The sequence below is a fragment of the Protomyctophum bolini genome (genome assembly GCF_963924005.1).
Source record: "Protomyctophum bolini genome assembly, chromosome: 11".
Taxonomy (NCBI): domain Eukaryota; kingdom Metazoa; phylum Chordata; class Actinopteri; order Myctophiformes; family Myctophidae; genus Protomyctophum; species Protomyctophum bolini.
The window spans coordinates 38299069-38321917 of NC_137872.1; the positions used below are offsets into that span (position 1 = coordinate 38299069).

At 44.2% G+C, this 22849-nt stretch overlaps 1 protein-coding gene and 2 long non-coding RNA genes across 3 annotated transcripts in view; 1 reads left to right on the forward strand and 2 right to left on the reverse strand.

The window, feature by feature from the left end:
* Positions 1–20487, reverse strand: part of LOC308324578 — a 139757-nt gene extending 119270 nt beyond the window's left edge. The window contains exon 1 of the long non-coding RNA XR_013964935.1: positions 20440–20487. This is a non-coding gene — a long non-coding RNA (uncharacterized lncRNA). The remainder of the gene's footprint in view (positions 1–20439) is intronic.
* Positions 1–22849, forward strand: part of prkcab (protein kinase C, alpha, b) — a 201909-nt gene that overhangs the window by 107140 nt on the left and 71920 nt on the right. The window lies entirely within an intron of this gene.
* LOC308324576 lies at positions 12072–13873 on the reverse strand. Its single transcript, XR_013964934.1, has 3 exons — positions 13816–13873; positions 13196–13316; positions 12072–12851 (listed from the first exon to the last, which is right to left on the reverse strand). It is a non-coding gene; the product is annotated as an uncharacterized lncRNA (long non-coding RNA).

Genomic DNA, 22849 nt, shown 5'->3' on the forward strand with positions numbered 1-22849 from the left:
CACGGTTCCAAAGCGTGTTCAGGTTAAACGGTTATAGGAACAAAAACTGTTAGGAGAAGGGAAGGCGCACTCTACTCAGGGGGAGACTTGGAGTAATAATCTCTGTATATATAGCTGCATGGGTGCAGATTCTTGAAGATACAATGACGCTGTCCGTTTCTCTATAGGTAGACTAGTGTGTTCATTAAAAATAAAGAAGTTCCTAAGAAACTACTCAAGAGAGTGCGGATATTCCCTTTTTTTCCCCCCAGGTTCAACGGTTAGACATTATTGTGGTGTGCAGCAGAGGATACAGATCTGTTTCGGTTACAGTTGGCATTCTCGACGATCCTCCCCCAGGCTATTTGTCAAGCCAGCGCGGCCGATTCATTCCTTATGCAGGGTAATTGCTAGCTGCTCTCTCTTATCGTGCTGGCAGATAAACACAGTCACAGATAAGGGTCTGGGGTCGCGGGGGGGGAAACCCTGTTTATCCTTCTCATCATCGGCGTTATCCAGTGGGCCAATTATATCGGAGTTCCTCGCCAAGTGTTAATTAACGGGAACGAGGCTGTGTCTAGTTGTCGTTTACTGTCCTCACTCTAATGAGGACCCACACTCACTGTTACATTTCAGGGCTCTATACCAGGATCCCTCCTGTGTTTGCTTTACACTAAAGATCTTCATTAACTATATCCATCATAGCTGGGGACCCCCTGGAACTCCCTCAAGGTCCCCTGGGGGTCCCCGGACCCCACTTTGAGAACCACTGTAGTACAGCATGTGGAACAAACTCCCAGAAAGGTCTGCTATATACGACTCTAATTTCTGTTTAACCAATTAAGTTAAAATACCTTTCTGGATTGCTGCAGCTGGCATTTAGTGTCCCTTTTGTTTCATTTCTTTCGGCACTATAGAATAATTATTCAGTATTTGTTTATGTTGTGTGTTCATTAATGTCTTAATGCTTAATGTTGTATGCACCTCACGTTGAATTGCCCGTGTTTAAAGGAGCTATACAAAATGTGTTTGCCTGGCGTTGGGTTCACGTGGTGTTAAAGGAGAATTCCATACTAAAAGGCTTTCTTACCTTTCTTTGTAGTTGTTGTTTGTGCAAAAGCTCCTTATTGGCTATTTCCCCTACCATAAGCCCTAAATGAATTGCATTGAATTGAATGGGGCTATGGGGTGTTGTGCTAATTCGCTTATTTCCATCGCTCAAGATTATAATTTCTTGGTATATATCCTCTCTTCATAATGTAAATAATATCCCAAGCGGCACACTTTACTACTTCTTTCGATGGAAATAAGCGAACTAGCATAACACATAGCCCCATTCAATGCAATGCAATTCATTGAGGGCTTATGGTAGGGAAAATAGCCAATGAGGAGTTTTTGCACAAAAAAACACCTGGACCTCTTTGGTGGGGACGTAACAACTACAAAGAAAGGTAAGAAAGCATTCTAGCATGGAATTCTCCTTTAAACCAACTAAATAAATAAAAACCTAGAAGACAGAGAGAGGGTGAGAGGGACGACGGATAAATGGAATGAGAGACCGACGGGAGACGGAGAGAGACAAATAGAGAGACTATCGCAAAGTAAAAAATGTGTGCCCTCCAGGACTTCCACTGTGTATAACACGAGGAATAACGGAAGGAAAAAGAAGAGTGAATAATATGATAACACCACGGGTGTGAAGATTGGGGGCAAGGAGCTCATAGTGCAGCCTCTGGGGAATAGAACATCAGACAGCACAGCCTCCTCTGTAGCCCAGCTCTATGAAATGAGGAAGAATGGAGTGAGCGCCGGGGAGTCGACACTGTCTCCGGAGGGACAGAGCGCGGCCATCGGTGGTGGTGTATAAACGTGAAGTCACAAAGTGCATTTACTTTTGTGAGGTATCCGTACGTAGTATTTCCAATTTCCAATACTTTTACTTCTACTCCACTACTGTATACATCTCAATTGTTGTACTTTTACTCCGATTTACTACAATTATTTGAAAACCCTAGTTGCGATAGTTACTTTGTAGATTTTGACTTCCAGGGGGTCCCCGGCGGAAATGTGTAATTTGCAGCATCACAATTATTTTAACCGCTGTATCCATATTCTTGAGCGGTGCCTCCGCTCCATTACACAGCTGGTCCCAATATGTGTATATACGAGTCCCTGTACGTACGTGTCTGTCCGAGCATGGCCATACCGTAACTCTGTCATTTCTCAACCGTGTCGGACGTGGAAAGGCTCGCTGGAACTCTCGCCGGCCACCCTGGACGTGTTTACCCCACATGACACGGGGGTCATGACAAGTCATTTCTCAAATATTTTTTTCCAAAAATAATCAAAGTACACTACAGAGCACAGTACACTACAATTCAGTACAGAGCACAGTACAGTAACTATACAATTTAGGCATTTTTTGCAGACGCTCTTGATCCAGAGCGACTTACATTGAAGCAAAAACAAAAGCATGGCATACATCACATTATAATAAAAAAGTAGTTATCATGAATCATGTATAAACTAAGAACTCTATGTCAACTATACATACTAATACTATATTATATATTATACAATATACATGTGTACTATAAAGTGCTATGACTATAACAATCAATGTATAGTTTCACCACTCAGTTCACACAGGTGTGAATTTTTTAGATTGGCTAATGGTGGGATATACAGTAACGAGCTCGTTTTAGAGCTTATAGGCTACTGCAGCAATGTGTGAAAAACTAAAAATCCATGTCTTTATTGAGTCACTTATATTACAACCTGTCGTAGTGCTATATGAGTCACTGGCATGGTCAGGTGATATGACTCAGGCAGGTGTAGAGCGCAATCTTTTTAAATTGAAAAAAACATTTCGACTAATAATGATATGTTCTTGGTTCAACCCATTCTGAACGGGAACGCATTTTGGTGTTAGCATCATGTTATGCTTTAGCTATTGAAAAATAGCAGATCTACAAGCTCATAGCGCGCCACCGAGTGGCGCGCTACGAGCTTGTAGGTCTGCTATTTTCTAAAAAATCGAAGAACGACTGACATTTTTAGAATCTGATCTCAGGTCAGAATGGGTTCATCAGACCAGTGTGTGTCCAGTGGAAACCTCGTATGAATCTGATCTCAGGTCAGAATGGGTTCATCAGACCAGTGTGTGTCCACTAGTGGAAACCTCGTATGAATCTGATCTCAGGTCAGAATGGGTTAACAAATGATCCTGTATAGATTACCTCTGTGTACTGTTTACCCTGCTTATACTGCAAGTCGCTCTGGATTTAGAGGCTTTGCTTAAATGCCTAAATTGGACATTGGAAAGGTTCCCGGTGTAAAAGCTCTGGCTCTCCAGCCTGCATAGTGTCCTTGAGCAAGACACTGTCTTGTCTCAACAGTTGAATAATAGCAGCTTATATAGGGAGAGTTGTTCGGTAAAGGTGGAGTCCCCGCAGTCTGACCTCTGTCGACCCCTCCTCATTAACAGCTGCTATTCCCCAGCTGAATGCCTGGCTCCGCTCCGCTCCGCTCCGCTCCGCTCCACTGATCCGCTCCACATTGATCCACTCCGTTGGCCTCCTGCCGCTTCAGTTTACTTCCCAAATTGCGGTGATCGAGTTCCAATCGGCAGTGTAGGAAAAAGTACTCGATACGGAAAAATAGAAATAAATAGTCCTGGATTCAAATGTTTTACTTGAGTAAAAGTACAAAAGTGTCGGCATGGATGTGTACTTGTAAAGTACCAAAAGTAGAAGGTACTTTTTGTGCAGAATGTCCCATTTCACACGTTTTCAAATGGATTCAAAAATATTTTGAAAATAGCAGATCTACAAGTGTCGAATCACAATGCTTACAATGCATTGTGAGCTTGTAGATTTTCAAATGGCCAAAATTATGTGGTTAATGTATGTTTTTAATAAAAAGCCAAAATCTACAAAGTTAACTATAGTAACTAAGGTTTTCAAATGAATGTAGCGTAGGAGTAAAAGTAAAGGTATTGGAATTTGGAAATACTCCGGTAAAGTGCCTGTACTTAAGTTACTTAAGTACAGAACTTGAGTAAATGTACTTTCCGAGTTCGAATCAGTGGTGGAAAAACTCAATTATGTGTGTTTTATTATAATTATTTTACTTAAAAGTAAAGGTATCAATACTGTACTGTAGAAACACTTACAATAAAGTGCAAAAGTATTGGCATACTGAAAGTACCAAAAGTTTAGTGATTATGCAGAATGTCTCGTTTCACAAGGTATCTACAGTATAACATTCATGAGAATCGTTACAAGATAGCTTGTAGATCGGCTATATGATCGGCTATCAAATAACCAAAGTTTAAATAGGGGCTGAAGTGGTTAATGTGTGTTTTGTGGTAATAATTCAAATCTACAGTAACTAGTAAAAAGTTTTAAAATAATTGTAGTGGAGTAAAAGTGCACTATTTTACCTCTGAGATGTAGTGGAGTAGAAGTAAAAGTCTTTAAAATGGGGGGGGGACGGGGGGGGACTCTAGTGACGTAAAAGTACCACACTTGAGTAAATATACTGCACTTAGTTACTTTCCACCACTGGCTTCAACGTCCCCTGGCGTATTTCTTCGAGCGCCGAATCGACACCCCCATCGGGGAGGGAGGGGGGGGAACTCGGCGAGAGGCATTGTGAGTGATTAACACTGTGACATTCCTGTTCAATAATTGATCGTAACGGCGGTATGGTGATACCGCCGCGGCATGATGGCCAAATTACCGGCGGAGGAGCCTTCCAAGTCGGCGCTCCTCCGTGCCGTCCCGCGCCGTGAAAGGAACAGGAGTCGAGTTACCGGATCGTTATCCTATATAGTATGTTCCAGGTATAGCTGTAAGAGACGTGCCTCTTTGAACTCCGCCTGTTATTAGTCCCTGTTAGCAGCCGGACACTCCAGCGTAGATGGTAAATGGTGCATTTATGTCGCGCTTCTATCCAAAAGCGCTTTACATAGATTGTGCATTTCATTCACACACACACACACACACACACACACACACCGGTGGCGTGGTAAACCGGAGTATTGCTCAAGGACACTTCGACGCTAACTCCGGGGGGAGCCCGGAATCGAACTGGGAACATTGCGGTTCCCATACGACCCGATCTCCCGGGGCCACTCTACCCCTGAGCTAATATACTGCCGCCTCAGCGTACAAGTTTGGCGAGTTGAGTTCACAAGAAAAAGAGGAACAGACATCATCTCTTGCACTTTTTGCAACTTATTCCAATATATACATTTGTTTCATCCGTCGTGACAATTGATTTCTCCCCACACACATTTCTTTGTGCTGTATAGTATCCTACTGAGTCACCTGCCATTGAGGAGCCCGCACCGGGAGGACGTAGAGCCTCCCGCCCTATACACTCCCTGCTGACAGGCTCGGCCCCCGGCGCATATTCTAAATATAACTATAGCTAAACATCGATGAGGAGCTCTTCTTCTTCTCCTTCTTCCTTCTTCCTTCTTCTTCTTCTGTGTATCGTTGTCAAACTCAGTCAAACTCAGTGCCGCAAAGCCATGCTCTTGCTGTCCCACTTGGAAGAGGCCGTCCTCCGAAGGAGGCCTGTCGAGAGGACCAGGTGGTGATTAATATGTGGTCGGCAGTCTGTTCAGGCTCGCCACACTCGCAACAGCCATTCCCCTCTATAGCTGCAACAAGAGCAGCACAGCCTCTAAGTGGGTTGTCAGCCGGGCAAGACTCCCAGTCTCGTTTAATTATGCTGGTCACACAGCTGTCATTGATAAACTCAATTACCAGCTCATTTAGAGACTGGGTGGCGGTGATGTGGAGTGTGTGGAGCAAAGGGATATAAACCTGCTTCACACGCAAGCAGGTCAACAACCTGGAAGTGGCCTAACGAGATGAAAACCATCCCAACCTCTGAAACGGCGGCTCATTTAACCCATTCTGAACGGGAACCCATTTTGGTGTTAGCATCATGTTATGCTTTAGCCATTGAAAAATAGCAGATCTACAAGCTCATAGCGCGCCACCGAGTGGCGCGCTACGAGCTTGTAGGTCTGCTATTTTTGAAAAATCGAAGAGCGACTGACATTTTTAGAATCTGATCTCAGGTCAGAATGGGTTCATCAGACCAGTGTGTGTCCAGTGGAAACCTCGTATGAATCTGATCTCAGGTCAGAATGGGTTAAGAGCTGACTGTTTGCACATTGAACAACACTTTAGTTTAGATGGTGTGCTCATTTTGTTGACGCTCTCGTGTGGAAGTATTTTTAATTAAAAAAATGTATCACACTGAGAGGATAAACGTGCGTCATGCTCTCCGGGGCTCTTTGAGAGATCTTTTTAGAGAGAGATCCACAATACGAGGTGGTGTCAGAGGAACAGGATTTATTTAGCATCCTCATGCTTCCCTCATAAAGGAAGAGATTATGTCAGGATTTCAGCAGCATGACCCGACTTGATGTGATATTAACAGTTTTTGATATATTTCAGTTCAGTCTGTTATATGTCTGGATATAATACGATACAACACTAACCACTTAAGTTAAATCTGATATACTCAACATGTATTTCTTTCCCCCTGACGACATATACTTGGTCCCTGTCCTTTGTTCCCTGAACACCACATCTACAAGCAGATCTACGACCATGTAGACCTTTTATCGCTTTTATCCAAGGCTTTTGTCCAAGGCACTTCACATAGAATGTGCATTACATTCACCCATTCACACACCGGTGCCGGAGGATACCATGTGCAAGGCACCAAACCCATGCACAACGGCAGTAGTTAGGGGTTCAGAGTCTTGCTCAAGGACACGTAACATTACTTTAAAGGAGAATTCCATACTAAAAGGCTTTCTTACCTTTCTTTGTAGTTGTTACGTCCCCACCAAAAAGGTCCAGGTGTTATTTTGTGCAAAAGCTCCTTATTGGCTATATTTCCCTACCATAAGCCCTAAATGAATTGCATTGAATTGAATGGGAATTGAATGGGGCTATGGGGTGTGCTAATTCGCTTATTTCCATCGCTCAAAATTATAATTTCTTTGTATATATCCTCTCTTCATAATGTAAATAATATCCCAAGAGGCACACTTTACTACTTCTTTCGATGGAAATAAGCGAATTAGCATAACACGGCCATAGCCCCATTCAATTCCCATTCAACGCAATGCAATTCATTGAGGGCTTATGGTATAGGGAAAATAGCCAATAAGGAGTTTTTGCACAAAAAAAACACCTGGACCTCTTTGGTGGGGGACGTAACAACTACAAAGAAAGGTATAAGAAAGCATTCTAGCATGGAATTCTCCTTTAATCCTTTGCTCTGTGGGAAATAACTTTCCATCTGACACATGCAGCTCTTCAACCACTCTTGTTTTCTCAAAGCTTTGCCGCTGTGCACGTATCTTTTCCCTGAGGTTCTCTGAAAAGTGTTTCATGAAGATGGGATTTTTCTTATACATCTTTAACATTTCTGTGAGATATGTGTCTCTTGTTTCCTGGCTGTTGTCTGGCCTGTCATCTGATAGATAGATAGATAGATAGATAGGTTTATTTGTCATTTTTACAACTGTGAACAGCAGAAAAACGAAATTTTGAGTCGCGCCGCCACAATACATCTTTCTTGCATCATAGAATCTGCTGTATCTCATCGCCTATATTCTATGTAGTTTTGCTTGTGTGCTATGTAGCTTATCTTCTGCACCACAAAATCAATTACGTATCATCAGTTATTATATAATACAATACCGGTCAAAATGTAAATTACAAATGTTATTGAATCTCAAATATATGTAGACCCATAAGAATAGCTAATTTACAGTTTGTTCCAACATTAATTTACTAACAAACTTGTGTCATTATCTCAGAGTGTGGTAGATATTTATATACTAATATAAATGCTGATATTCTGTGGCACAGAATATAAATATATAGATAAATATAATAGATATAGCATAAACTGTTGCTCAAATATGGACTTCTGGGCCTCCCAGACTCCCAGCTACTCTGGGCACCAGGAATCTAACTCAACTTCAACATAATGCTAATGTAATTATAAATGAATGCCGTCAAATGAATGCCTCTCGACAAATCAGTTCAGAAACACTTGCCATTGAGACAACAAGACGGGGTATAATAATGGTGAGGCCAGTATAAGCTTCCAATATAGGCTTGAATTCCGGACATTTGCTTTTAACAGTACATTTCAGTATTGATACTATTACTTAAGTAAGAAATGCGAGTACTTTTTCCAGCGCTGCTCGGTGGTGATGGGCATGCACTGTGGCCAGAGCCTTAGATATAGACAGAGTTACGCAAACTGCGTTCACTTCATGGGGCCAGAGTCCTTCGAGTATATATGAATAGAGACGGCACCGGATTCCTCCTCCCGTCCACTTGCATTAAGTTGCTCAAAAAGCGCATGAAGGCGATTTCACTCCTCCTTCCGGGTTATAGGAACAGAGTGCATTCTGGGATGGATTGCCCCAATAACATGAACGCACTTGCGCCGTTTTGCTCGAGCACTCAGTTTCTGCCCCGTCTATATCGTATAACTCTTCTATTAGATGGCTCTGACTGTGCCACTCATGCACCCATATGCTGTCACAGTGCACGTGTGTGTTAATCGTTTCTGGTTCCCCAGACTTCTGTCATTCTATACTGGTGTGTGTGTGTGGGTGTGGGGGTGTTTTCGTGTGCGTGTGTGTGTGCGCACGCGCGATACATACATAGGGATATAGTTATCTATTTTTGCTATCGTTTTTTCCGATCTAGCCTGATCCTTTGGAGACAAGCGGAAACACATTGTATACTTAAACGGCACCCCTCCCCACTCCCCCACAACTCCCTCCAGACCCCCCCCCCCCCCACACACACACACACTCACCCCCCCCCCCCCCCCCCCCGTCGCCTGTCCTGTATTCCTGGAAAGGAGGAGGTTGGGGACTTCCTGTCAAGTCGTTGTTGCGATGCCAAGTTGAGAACAGCCCAGGCCCCATTGTGTGTAGGCATGCAGGTGAGACAAGCAACCCCTCCCCCCACACCCCAGCTGTGACTGTGTCGGTGTGTGATAGAAAGTGCTGTCGTCGGCAGCGCTGTCCTCTCCTTCATCCCTGAAACTATACTTCGGCAACATCGCAGGAGGGGACCCGTTTCCCCCACTGCCCCGCACACACGCACGCACGCAGCCACGCAGCCACGCAGCCACGCGCGCGCACACACATCGCACTGATGGAGGATGTGTCAGGAAGTGTCGACGGTAAAAGCACCATGACTCCGCCTCGGAGTTGACACTTTTGTTGTTGTTGATTATTATGAGCAGCTTTTTTTGTGGGGGCTTTTTGTACACATGCTAGTAACATGCACGCACACACGCACACATTTCCAAGAGTGTCTGACTGCAGGGCAGGATTGATTGATCAGGAAGTCTCTGCGAGGGGGGAGGGCATTGATCAGGAAGTAGCTGCAAGGGGGGGAGGCGCCCTACTCTATGGGGAGGCGGGGCAAGTCAACATCAACCAGAGTAGAGGAAACACAAAAACGGAAACGGAAACAGATAAACGGAAACAGAAAAGGGCGTTCCCTTGTTCCCTCCTCAGGGACTCGGCCCCGTGGGTCTCGTGCCCGGGTGGGGGTCCGCGGGGGTCCCCGGCGTATCTCGGCCGTCTCTGGTCCGTTTTGGACAGGGGGAATCTCGTTGCGACCGGGCCGCCCTCAGGGACTCGGCCCCGTGCCCGGGTGGGGGTCCGCGGGGGGTCCGCGGGGGTCCCCGCCGTATCTCGGCCGTCTCTGGTCCGTTTTGGACAGGGGGAATCTCGTTGCGACCGGGCCGCCCTCAGGGACTCGGCCCCGTGCCTGGGTGGGGGTCCGCGGGGGTCCCCGGCGTATCTCGGCCGTCTCTGGTCCGTTTTGGACAGGGGGAATCTCGTTGCGACCGGGCCGCCCTCAGGGACTCGGCCCCGTGCCCGGGTGGGGGTCCGCGGGGGTCCCCGGCGTATCTCGGCCGTTTTGGACGGGGGGAATCGTGGGCCCTATTGTAAACAAGTGTAATGCTTATGGCAGCAGTTCCCAAAGTGGGGTCCGCGGGCTAGGGGTACGCGACGCATAGCCAGGGGGTACCCAAGCTGACAAAAAAAAAAATCATGTGTGTGTGTGTCTGCCCAGTGTCTGCCCAGTGCCTCCCCAGTGTCCGCCATGGTGCCTCCCCAGTGTCTGCCCAGTGGCTCCCCAGTACCTCCCCAGTGTCCCCTGAGTGCCTCCTCAGTGTCCCCTTGAGTGCCTCCCCGCAGTGTCTCCCCAGTGCCTCCCCAATGTCTCCCCAGTGGCTGCAGTTTCTCCCCAGTGCCTCCCCAGTGTCTGCCCAGTGCCTCGCCAGTGTCTCCCCAGTGCCTCCCCAGTGTCTGCCCAGTGCCTCGCCAGTGTCTCCCCAGTGCCTCCCCAGTGTCTGCCCAGTGCCTCCCCAGTGTCCCCCTAATCACAGACTGCTGGACATTCACTGGAGAGCACTCCAGGCATAAGGTTGAGCAACCCTTTTTTGGTCCCACCTGGTTTCTTAGGAGGCACTATCAATAAAGTCTCTTCAATAGTTTGTTCCACAGTAATTCAACAATCTGGATGGATAATAAATAGGTTGTTTGGTCATAGTAGTAACTTAGTAAGGACTAAGGAGTAGTAACATATAGCCTACACTTACTGCAGTAGGTGTAAAAGATATGCAGTCACCTTCACTCTGCGCTCCAACAATATCACTACCATGTGAGGTATGACAGCAGTTGAGCCAAATAAGTCCATACTAATTATCCATAATGTATAAATATGGATAAGAGTTCAGGACAGACAGGCCTTTTCGGGGAGGTTAGATGGTTAACTGCTCTTCTGGGGTCATGTCAAAATTGGTTTCTACGTCCTCCTAAACTCAGTAGGCCTATGGGGACCAGGACAATTCCGGCTGTCTGTTGGTGTATTATGTTGGTCATGTCCATCTATGGTACATGGTGGTACAGTATATTATAACATTTTTTTCTTTTCAATAATCGTTACCTATTTAAACCCGGCTATAACCCACTAACCCTACGACACTGTGGTATTGTGGTTTTGCATATTCAGACTATTACCCCAAAACAGTATGTATACTCACTCTGCTTCTCTTCTGAAACTGGCAACTGCTATCACATTTGATCACTCCTGGATGTCAGACTATAACACTTGTATAAACCAATGAATAGTGTGACAGTGCTTTAATCTGTGGGCACAATTATGGAAACTCTGTATACAATACATATTTTGTGATTTAAAGTAACGTCTAAATGGTTTCTACATCTTCATAAACACTTACTACACCGTTACACTACACTATACTATTACACTTATCATAGTTCATGGTATCATATTACACGTGTCATAGCAGCATCCACCCACCTGGGAGGTACCAACATGGACTTCCAGAGCAGTACATGGACCTGGGAGAAGTGGCAATTCAATAAAACAAGCAGAAAGCCTGCAACACTGCATGTGTTTGGAAACAACAATAGAGCCACAACATAGTGAAAACCTTTTATCCTTTTCTTTATTGCTTAAAGAATACAACTTTGTAATCAAATGAATGTGTATCAATTACAACCACGTTATCTATGTTTATATTAAGGGTTTACCACACAGTCGCATTGCAAATGTTTGATAAAAAGAACAAATTCAGCCCAGATAACAAAGCATTTTACAAAGTAAACATCCTTAACATTGTGTACATTTGCTTGGATGCACTCTGCAGCCAAGCATCACATAGCTCCTACACCTCAGAAAATCACTACCCCAGGGTGTTATGCCTCATTCATACTTTACTACTACAATAGCGAACCTACAAGCTCACAACACCTCCATTTGATTTGCATTGTGAGTTTGAAGGTCTGTTATTTTTGCGTGCGACGGAGCATACATTAGGCACTAGTCTGTCCTATGTCTTTGGTTCTATAAGTCAAAAATAGTCAGATTCTGTAAGGTGTAGCTAGCTAGTTGCAAACGCAGTGAGCACTTACTATGAGACCTAGCAGATCATGTCTGTCTGTCTGTGTGTCTGTCTGTCCCGCTATCCAAATATGGAGTGTGTTGCATCAGCAATCACTCAGCTCCATATATGGGCACAAAAGGGGCCAGGTCCACTCAGCTCCATATATGGGCACAAAAGGGGCCAGTGATTTGTTTGTTGTGGACCTGGCCCCTTTTGTGCCCATATATGGAGCTATACGTCCAAAACCAGCAACCATTTTGTCCAGGATTGACATGTCCAGAGGTTCCTCAGTAACTATGCGATCACAGTAATCTAGTGAACGGATGTGTTCACACTGATCATAAGGAAGACCACTCCGTTGTGCCAACTGCAGGTAGCTCAGGCATTCATCCAATTCACACCGTGTTCTCTGTTTTTCTCCCCAGCATTTCCGTTGGACATGTATCGGTGTAGAAAAGCCATGGCCAGTTCTCTGGACAGCTGAAATGCCATTCTTAGCATCTACACATACACCTGCAAGGTGGCTTATGGCAGTTATGTCCTTGTTCGTTTCTGAATGTGCGCGTGCAATGTGAAGACGGAGATTCTTCCGGTACATGACTTTAGAGCAGTGCGGGCATCTGGAATGGGTAGAGGGCTCAGAAGGGCTGGGCGCCTGAACACTGTGCATCGCGGGGCTGGCAGACTGACCACTGTGCATCGCAGGGCTGGCAGACTGAGGAGGGCTGGACAGCTGACCTGAATAGAGTTTGCACTTCGGCAGGTGTTTTCTCATCGCATCAGCCCTTAAAAGGGTGTTCTTACACCGCAGGGACAATGATAGTGTGCCTGAGATGTGTCTGATCTGCAGTTAAGACAGCATCTAATGATGCGCAGATCTAGAGGGAGGGGAGACATACAATATGACAAATTAATATACAGTATATAATATACACACACAGCACCAACTCATGAAGCGTTCTTACATTTCAAATGTACTTAAGGGGAAATCCATCCTTCATAGACCACTGGCAGTCACTAGACTGACTCACTGAACACACAAATTGCATGCGTTGCAGAGATGGAACCTGGGTGAAATGAGTGCATGAATAACACACCCTGCCTGGCCAAGGCCAACAGTCTGAATAAGTCCCAATGTCAATTTGAAAGATAATGAAAATGCCTCCTCTCTACAGTACATCCAGACATACATCCTAAAAATAAAAAACAAGCTTATACATACCTTCAAAAGCGATTGCAGTTTTAATATGAGCAGTGGTACAGTGTACAGCAGGTTGTACATTGTTTGAGCTGTACAGACTCATTGGTGGTCAATATGGAACGATGCATCTGCAACGATGCATCTGCAAGAAACAAGACAATTTTAACAATTACACTGAATTTGCAGAGCAGATAATCTACATCTGTAGACAGGCATAAAGGCCATAGATCTGTCAATTTGCCTATGCTGTAACAATAACAGTAATCTTTTTAAAGTATTAAACTAATAAAAATGATCCATCATTTAACAGACCTCACAAATTAAAATAATATGTCACCAGAAGCAGGGATGTATGTTGTATGCAGCCATGCTAGCTGTTGCTGAATAACCTAACACTTTGGCTACATGTTTAAGCATTTATTTCATATTTATGGTATTAATGGTAGTTTAGCTTCATAAGTTAGAATCGGAATATTGCTTGTTGTGTTAGTAAGAGGCTAAGCTACTCGAGCAGGCAAGAAAGAAAATAAAAACGAACTCATTAACTCCTGTTCATAAGGCTATAGTTTGCACTGCAGAACGTTTACATTTATATTAAGTTATACTTATAATATTAATATTGTCTTGCTGGTTTTACGTACCTTGCTTCGATGAGAGAGGAGAAAGAACAAGAAGCGTCTGGAAAGTGGAAAGAACTGCAGCAAACAGGCTGTAAGTGGTGCCAGATTTTGCAACAGAAATGTTGAAAAGAAGCCACTCAACAAATTGCAACAGATTAGCTTATTTAAATCTAATGTTCATCAACTGTTTGAAAATAGCAGAGCTAGAAGCATAGCAGCATATTAAATTAATAATAATATTAATAATAATACAAATAACGATAATAATACAAGTCGCTTATAATAAGCGGACATGGCATGCGGACAACAACAAGCTCCCATGGACCGCCCCCACCCTTGCAAATACTTCCTGATCAATGCCCTCCCCCCTCGCAGAGACTTCCTGATCAATCAATCCTGCCCTGCAGTCAGACGCTTCTCCACATTTCACACACTTGTTATAAATGGTAAATGGTGCATTAAATGCTTTTTATCCAAAGCCCTTTACACCCATTCACTCACACATTCACACATACCACCGATGGCGGAGGAAACCAGTGCACGGCACCCCTAACCTGCACATCGTGGGTTCAGAGTCTTGCTCAAGGACACTTCGACAACAACTCTGGGGGAGCCCACAGGGCTCGAACTGGCAACCTCACCAGTTCTACCATCCGGCCGCTATACCCCTGAGCCACTGCTGCCCCAGTTATCACGGCATATAGTCCCTCTTCCTGCTCCTCTATTCACTCTGTTCCCTTCACAACGTCACTTCTTACGAGGGTCCTCGACATTGAACCACTACTTTCAGTGACTCTGTCCGCCCGCGCTGTTTGTTTAAAACCGTAGCTGGCCAGTCTCTGACCCTTCCCACCTCGCTACGGCCCTGGCCGTCGCTTCATTAGTCAGCAGGACCCTGTGCTGTGCTGTGCGAGGAGGCACCCGGCCCCCGACCACAATAGATCACGCAAAACAAATATAATATTCCCTCTGTGTCTGGAAGGCAATCGAGCGGTCGCCTTTATCAAGTGATCTTTCATAGCTTTAAAGCACTCTCCACTTAACAGGTCAATACTTCTTCAACGGGTTCACCATGCATGCTCAAGGTTGGATTATAATGGCCTTATTTAGCTTTGGTATAATGTCACACTGTGTAATCGTTTAAATGAAAAACATGTTGTTTCCTTTATGATCTTTCACCGGTGCAACAACCCCTGCACAAGGTTTTTGACTATATACTTCTCCAAAGATTATTTTAGTGAAGAGTGTATACTGCCCTTGACAATGCTTTTGTTTGGGGATAAAGAACCCCTTAGCTGAGAGAGAGAGATGAAGTAGGGACCTCTACTGTTATCTATATTTGCATACGGTTGTGTTGCATATCAGGGACGTGCAGAGAGCGTTAGAGACGCAGGGGCTGAAATCCCGTATGGGGGCTTTTGGACGAAAATAGCAAATACCAGATCTAGCAATTTTCGGGGCGCAACCCAACACTCTTATAGTCTTTAGCTAGTGGAGATACGGTGTATACGACATGGATTTCTAAACAAATTCAACGCAAAATGCTTCAGTGTTCAAGTTCAGGAGAGTAAAAAAAAGAATGCTGCCTTTCTGGCATGGAAAGGAGTTGCATTTTGCATTTCTTTCACCATAGTATAAATGCTGCAGTTGCCCTTTTTTTACAGAGGTATAAAAGGGCAGGGGCTGAAGCCTCCTTTGATGTCTGTGTGTGTGTGTGTGTGTGCGTGCACGTCCCTGTTGCATTTTGAACTTTAATTATTTTTTCAGAAAGCTTTCCATGCAACTTGATCAATGAGAGGCTTTCAAAGCTATAGTTCACATTTGTCTCATCAGTGTGTTTGTTGTTGTCGCCTGGCTTCGTACATAGAACATCAGCGTTGTGTGAAAGTGTGTTTGTTTCCGGACCCCATGTTGAAGAAGACCCCCTGTTGAAGACTACAGTGTTGAATAATAATGCAATTTTCTTCTGTCTTTGTGATTTATTTTTAAAATAAACCCACAAGGGTGCGTGACAAACAAATGCGCGCCGAGTGTTCCTCAATATCCGAGGTTATTTTCGGCCACGGGTCCAGGGCTATAGGTTTCAGGCCCGTGTAGATAGTCTGTGCATGGGTATAGGTGCATGGTTTCCTAATGGTTTATTACATTATGTAAAATGTCATAACTGGGTATCGGAGCCTTATAATCATCCTGGGGATTGTAATTCCGTATACCTGCGGTGTTTTTGGCAGCACATTTCAATTTTAGTTTAGTCATAGTCTTTGGACTGAAACTTCATTTTAGTTTTTTATCATATTTTAGTCACCTGGAATGTCTTAGTGTTAGTCTAGTTTTAGTCGACAAAATGTCATAAGATTTTAGTCGACTGAATCTACAGTTGATTTACTTTACCCATGTGTAAGAACACAGTCCCCCCGCATAGCTGTCACCCATCTGTAAGAACACAGTCCCCCCGCATAGCTGTCACCCATGTGTAAGAACACAGTCCCCCTGCATAGCTGTCACCCATGTGTAAGAACACAGTCCCCCTGCATAGCTGTCACCCATGTGTAAGAACACAGTCCCCCCCACATAGCTGTCACCCATGTGTAAAAACACAGTCCCCCCGCATAGCTGTCACCCATGTGTAAGAACACAGTTCCCCCACATAGCTGTCACCCATGTGTAAGAACACAGTCCCCCCTTATCACGTATAGACGCTCCAGTAGAGAGTCTCCAACCAAGCAGAGATGGCGTTTTTCATCAGACATGCAGGGGTTGGATGCAGTGCATGTGTCAAAGAAAATCATGAACCCTTAGATAGCCTATAAGTGGGTCAAAATGAGATGGTGCATATGGGGACATTTTTAGCAATATCTCAAAAGGGGGGGGGGGTGAATCTTTGAAATCATGTGGCAGACCTGGTGCCCTCTGGTGGCAGTGTGGGGGGTATTGTGGACATGCTTCGCTCATTTCTAAAGCGAAGAACGTATACCAGGGATTTCTCGGCACTGCACCTGCATTATAGTTATTATAACCCTTTAAAACCAGGAAAGATCTGTCGTTTTAAGACGGAATGCCGTGGCTTTTGATCCACCTGAACGGAAGCCACAGCTGTTGGGGTATGATCAAGGGGATCTAACGAGCTCGATATCTACAAGCTTGCAGATCTACTATTTTTAATAGCTAAAGCATAACATAATGCTATTTTCCAATAGCTAAAGCATAACATAATGCTTATAAAACACCCGCCGTGAACGGGTTAAAGTGTGTGAACGTTTTCGTGTTGTCCTCGTCACGAACACAGCTTGAGAACTATACTATAGATTTAGAAGGAATTTGTGTAGAATCAGCCTCAGACCTTTTTATATAATGGGTCTGTTAAACCTCTTTCACCCTACATATCTATCGGACGTTTAAAAATAGCCGCTCTCTATATAAGCTTTTCAAGATTTTCTTTTTCAATTTGTGCTAGTAAGATCCCTTGTTTTAACTCCCCTCTCCTCACAAAACGCCTGTATAGCGTATCATCACCAGCACAGTGATATAATGCACGGCATGTTAAGCTTTTCAGCAATTACACGGACACCGCCCTAAAGGTCAGGGTTTTATCCATTGGTGTCGCATCATAATCACTGACATGTTCCCTGGTGGAAGTGTCTATGGATAACGGGCTATAGGGATGTCCCCGTATCGCTAACACCGTCAGGGCTTAGAGGAGCCCAGCTGTCGGCTGACGCTGACATATATGTAGCCCTCCTGACGCTAATATCTGAAGACGACGGCCCCTGTTGTTAGTAGGAATAAACACGGAAGCACCCTTACTTTACTTTACTTTGTTTATTTGGTCGGGACAGCTATAGTGCACGTAGATGCAGACAAGACAGGTGTACTGTAGGCCATGATACTGTACAGACACGAGCAGGTGTAAATACTGTATGTCTCCTATGGTGAAGCAGAGAAGATTGTGTGCGCATCTCTTGCCTGTATTTAGGCCAGGTGCTGGAGGTCAAGGCGTGCTGGAGGTCAAGGCATCAGGGCAAACATCAAAGAGGAGGAAGAAACATCTACATACTTGTTTCTAGAGCTCCACAAGAGACTTACTACAAGCTCGTAACGCGCCACCGAGTGGTGCGCCGGTGTGGATTCACATTGTCAACAAGGCCGGCCCAGCTCCGTGTAGATTCCCAGTTTAGGTCTACTGCTAACTGACCTGGAAATGGCGGCTTTTCAAAATAAGAGCTCAAATTGAAAAAAAATGCTGGCGTGAATTAGATCCTATAATTTTTCAATAAATGTTAGCATGCAATGGGTTATGACATTTCCTCATTCAAATGTTTGCCATGGGCATACAGTTTGCACCTTTTGTCTATATGAATGTCTTTATCATCTGTGAGGTCATCAGAGATATAGTGATATCTCACTGCAAACAAGGAGAATGTTATCACTGAGAATAAAGTTAGGAAAAACTGCTTTACTTCGCACAATCAGGATGCTAAACTCTTCTTGGCATTAATATTAAAATCAATACTGGGATCAAATCCTCAAAAAGCTGCTGTAATAAGCCCTGTACCCTGCACTGTACGGGGAAATGATAATCAAAATCGTCCACGTATACATAAGATGGTTCACAACAGTATTACCGATATAACACACAGCCAGTTATCCCAAGAGGTTTATTGGTACAAGAACAGACCCAAGTGCAGAACCAAAGGTCAAGTTTACAAAATATTTACATTTAAAATGTGGAAAGAAACATGTTAACAGAACGGATCATGCATGTGTAAACCAATCTGGAAACCAATCGGCCCGTCAGCCCACTGCTATCTATGAAACCTATGAAAATGTTTAACCCATTTTGGGAGGGAACCCCTTTTGTGTTTTAAGCATTATGGTATACTTTAGCTATTGGAAAATAGATCTACAAGCTCATAGCGCGGCACCGAGTGCCGCACTATGAACTTGTAGGTCTGATATTTTTTTTAAATCGTGAAAATGTGCCTCAAATCTTTGAATATATATTCTTTCAGTTTCAGTTTTTAACTCAAATCTTTGCTTCTGGGGGGTCCCTGGAACAACACATTTTCAGATGGGGGTCGGTGGCATATTTAATATAATTCCGGGGGTCCTTGACATGAAATATTGAGAACCACTGATATAGAAACATGAGGTTTTTCAGAAAAAAGGACATTTTAAAAATATTGTTTTTTTAATTTTTGACGTCAAGCCAAAACGCTTTAACACATTTAGTACCGGAACTGCATCAAAATAAAGGCGCTGCTTGCGCCAGAGTAATCGCCAGAGTAGTGATCGCTTTTATTTTGAAAGCCATGAACCGGAAATACTTTCTTAAAAAAGTTGACTGACAAAGTGACCTCACAATCTCCGATCATCTTAATATATTTATATACGCTCCAAAAAGAGTTCATATTTTGCGGGAGAGACGGATGAGGAGCAGAAATGAAGCGCCAGCATATCGATCCATTCATCACCACGGAGAGCGCCCTGGATGAGGAGATACGAGTCATTCTTTCCGCCGCGCTAACATGGGAGTCAATGACAAGCTAATAGTTGCACAGAGCGTTAGCATACGGCAAGCGAAAAGCGAAATGCCAAAAAAAAAAATAGGAATAATTCTGAATATTATTATCTCGCCCGCGTCGTTTGGACGTCGCTAGGACGTCCACAGACGTCGAAGGCACCTCTCGGTTCCAATCCTTATGATGTTTCAGGACGTATTATGTACAAAATGTGTTAATCTGCAGCACAATTGCGTGCGTGTGTGCGTGCGTGCTGGTGGCGGGGGCTGAAAAAACGTTGAAGCCCCCTGCTGATATATACGAGTAGGTGGTGGTTGCCTGTGGTTTATTATATGATGTCAAATTTCAGAGATTCACACTCATTCTGGATTCTGGAGGTTGTATAATGGCAAATGGATTTGTTTATGCCTGCGGCGGCGTATAGGCCTATATGAAATAAAACAGAGGTAAATAAACGTCTCTGGTGTATTTTAGCCATTAGTCCAGGCCTTTTATATATATATATACATATATACGACGTGACAACACACACATAATATTGCAACAGAAAGCTCATTACAGTCTCAAATTATATTATGTCACTTATATCAGGAGGTGGGCAACTTTGATGATGGAGAGGAGGGCCACTACATTTCCACACTCACTCCAGACATGGGCCATATTACATATTACTGTCGTATCAAAAATAGCTCCAAACGCGTCGCATCCGTCTCTCTCAGCTAAGGGGTCCTTGGCCCTGAAGACCCCTGGTGTATAATAGCAGTGTGTATACTGTTGTGTAGCAGTGTATAATCATATTTGAACTGGGGACCCCCGGAAAAATAATAATATTTGAACCCGGGCACCTCCGAAATAATCATATTTGAACTTGGGGGGACCTCCAAAATAATCTAATTCGAACGGGGTATACCTCAGAAATAATCATATTTGAACTTGGGGACCCCCCCCCCCACCTTGACAAGCACTTTGGAGTTGTATATTATAGGCATTACATTTAGTTTGACTATATCGGTTCCCACAAATAAATTTGCGGAAGAAATAGCCAACGTTTTTGCCCCTTTTTCCTATATGACAATTTGGCCAATTTGGCATTGCGACTTTATAAATGTGCAGATACCCTATCCACACTTTTCCTGGGCTGTGTGTGCTCCAGTTCCTGTCGATTTGATCCAATGAAAGCCAATGAAACTGGTCAGATGACCAATGATATCCAATGAAATCAACAGGAACTGGAGCACACACAGCCCAGGAAAAGTGTGGATACTTCCTGACATAGCTGACGCACCCCCCAAAGCCATATATATACTGTATATATAGGGGCCTAGAGAAAAAGAAGATGGGGTCCTCCCGAAACCCTCCGTTTGGGATAGGAACCATTGGTGTATAGAGAGGGTAAAATAATAGACCACTGCGGTTGTGCCCGCCTGAGGGCAAACATGCATATTCAGCACCTCTGTCTGGGGGGAGAGAGAGAGAGAGAGACGGACGTTATGCAAGTGGACAGATGTATACTGAAATGAACACAGACGCTCGCACAGACACACACATGCATGTGTGTGCACATTATGTGCGCGTCTGCGCAAATTCGTGTCACACACATCAGGGCTCACAGCCAGCCATGGATGCAGCCGTTTGGATCTTCCTTGTCAAAAGGAATCAGGGGGCGAACACGTGTTTATTTACAGACTCCACTCACACACTTACACGGCATGCAATAACCTCACCAAAACAGGGAGAACGCACGGTGTGGTCACACACACACACGCACACACACACACACACACACACACACACACACACACACACACAGACAGAGTAAACCAATGGGCTACTACTATACTACCGTCAGGACAAGAGATGAGATGACCTTTGAACTTGAGCCAGAACACTAGAGAACATCCCACTTAAGCCGACACAAATCATTGTGTACGAAACTGTTCCAATCCCGCAGTGTCCGTCAGTCTGGATGCTCACAGACAGACAGACAGACAGACAGACAGACAGACAGACATCCTCAGAGCACGGTCTCATTTGGGACATTATCCTGCAGACTCAAATCCGTCCCATCCCGGCCATCAGTCTTAGCTCTTAACACTTCGGATCAGCTCGCACTGTGTATAATTCTCTCTCTCTCTCTCTCTCTCTCTCTCTCTCTCTCTCTCTCTCTCTCTCTCTCTCTCTCTCTCTCTCTCTCTCTCTCTCTCTCTCTCTCTTTCTCCCTCTCTCTCTCTCTCCTGTAAGCAGTATGATGATTACTAAAAGTTAGACTACATTTATTTTAGTCAACAAATAAAAGCTATAGACTTAGCTATAGAAAATGTTAGGGGGACTTAGTGGAGAAGAGATCCACCTTATGTTTGGTTGCGCTTCGGGTTTTGCGCTCTGACAACCTATACAGATCTTAAAATCTCACGACGCGTCGTGCTAAGACGTGTCGTGAGCTTGTAGATCTGTTATCTTCAGTATTCAGCAGAGTGTAAAATCTGCCACATACGACGCCGTCGACGACTGCCCAAATGTTTTTGTCGGCAAAATCAACTGGTACATTTAGTCGACTATAATCTTATGACTAAAACTAGGCGAAACATTTCATCTCACGTCTTGTACCTGTATGAGTGACACATAACCCCCCTTCTCTCTCTCTCTCTCTCTCTCTCTCTCTCTCTCTCTCTCGATTCAATTCAAAGGAGCTTTATTGACATGAGAAAACATATACGTTTACATTGCCAAAGCAAGTGTAACAAGACAATCAAAATAAAACCATGTATTTACAAATAAATATTGGATATGAATGGGAATTAAATAAAGGTGTAAACAGAGCTGTGTTACTATTAAAACTTTGGGTAATACTATCTTGTGAAACTATATAACATTTGCGACAAGTATAGCAGCAATTTATTCAAATGTAATTGAATTAAAGTTAGTCGCTCTGTTTATATATCAGAATTTGTACTGCGGTCATTTGCTGTAAGCAGTGTAGGGTATGAATGAACAGTGTGCACACACAATGGTTTGTATTCCTTAAGGTGCTTGTATTCCATTTGAGGACCTTCTCCTGTCACATGCAGCAGCTCACACATCTCGCTGCTGTGTTTGCACATTGTTGTACTTCACCCAACAGATACTGTTGGCAGTTCTTTGTCATTATAGTCATGTTTTCAAACTCTCCTTGGGTGGTTGTAATCCGTGGGAAGTACAGTACATGTCTCTGATGTCTTATGGTACAGTGGACAGACGGTTAGGAAGTGTAGCTCAGTCTCTATACCTTTCTCTCTCTCTCTATCTCTCTCTCTCTCTCTCTCTCTCTCTACCACGCGGACATGATGCAAACGCCGTGTTTTGGCAGATGGCGGCAGAGGATTATGTCGTTCGGTGGATTATGCCACATGCAGCGTTTGTTGGGATTTCACTCACCGTCACTCAGTCTCATCTCATCTGGCCCACAGACACAGACACAGTGCATTCACTGTCAGTCTGCATCTCATCTGGCCCACAGACACAGTGCATTGACTGTCAGTCTGCATCTCATCTGGCCC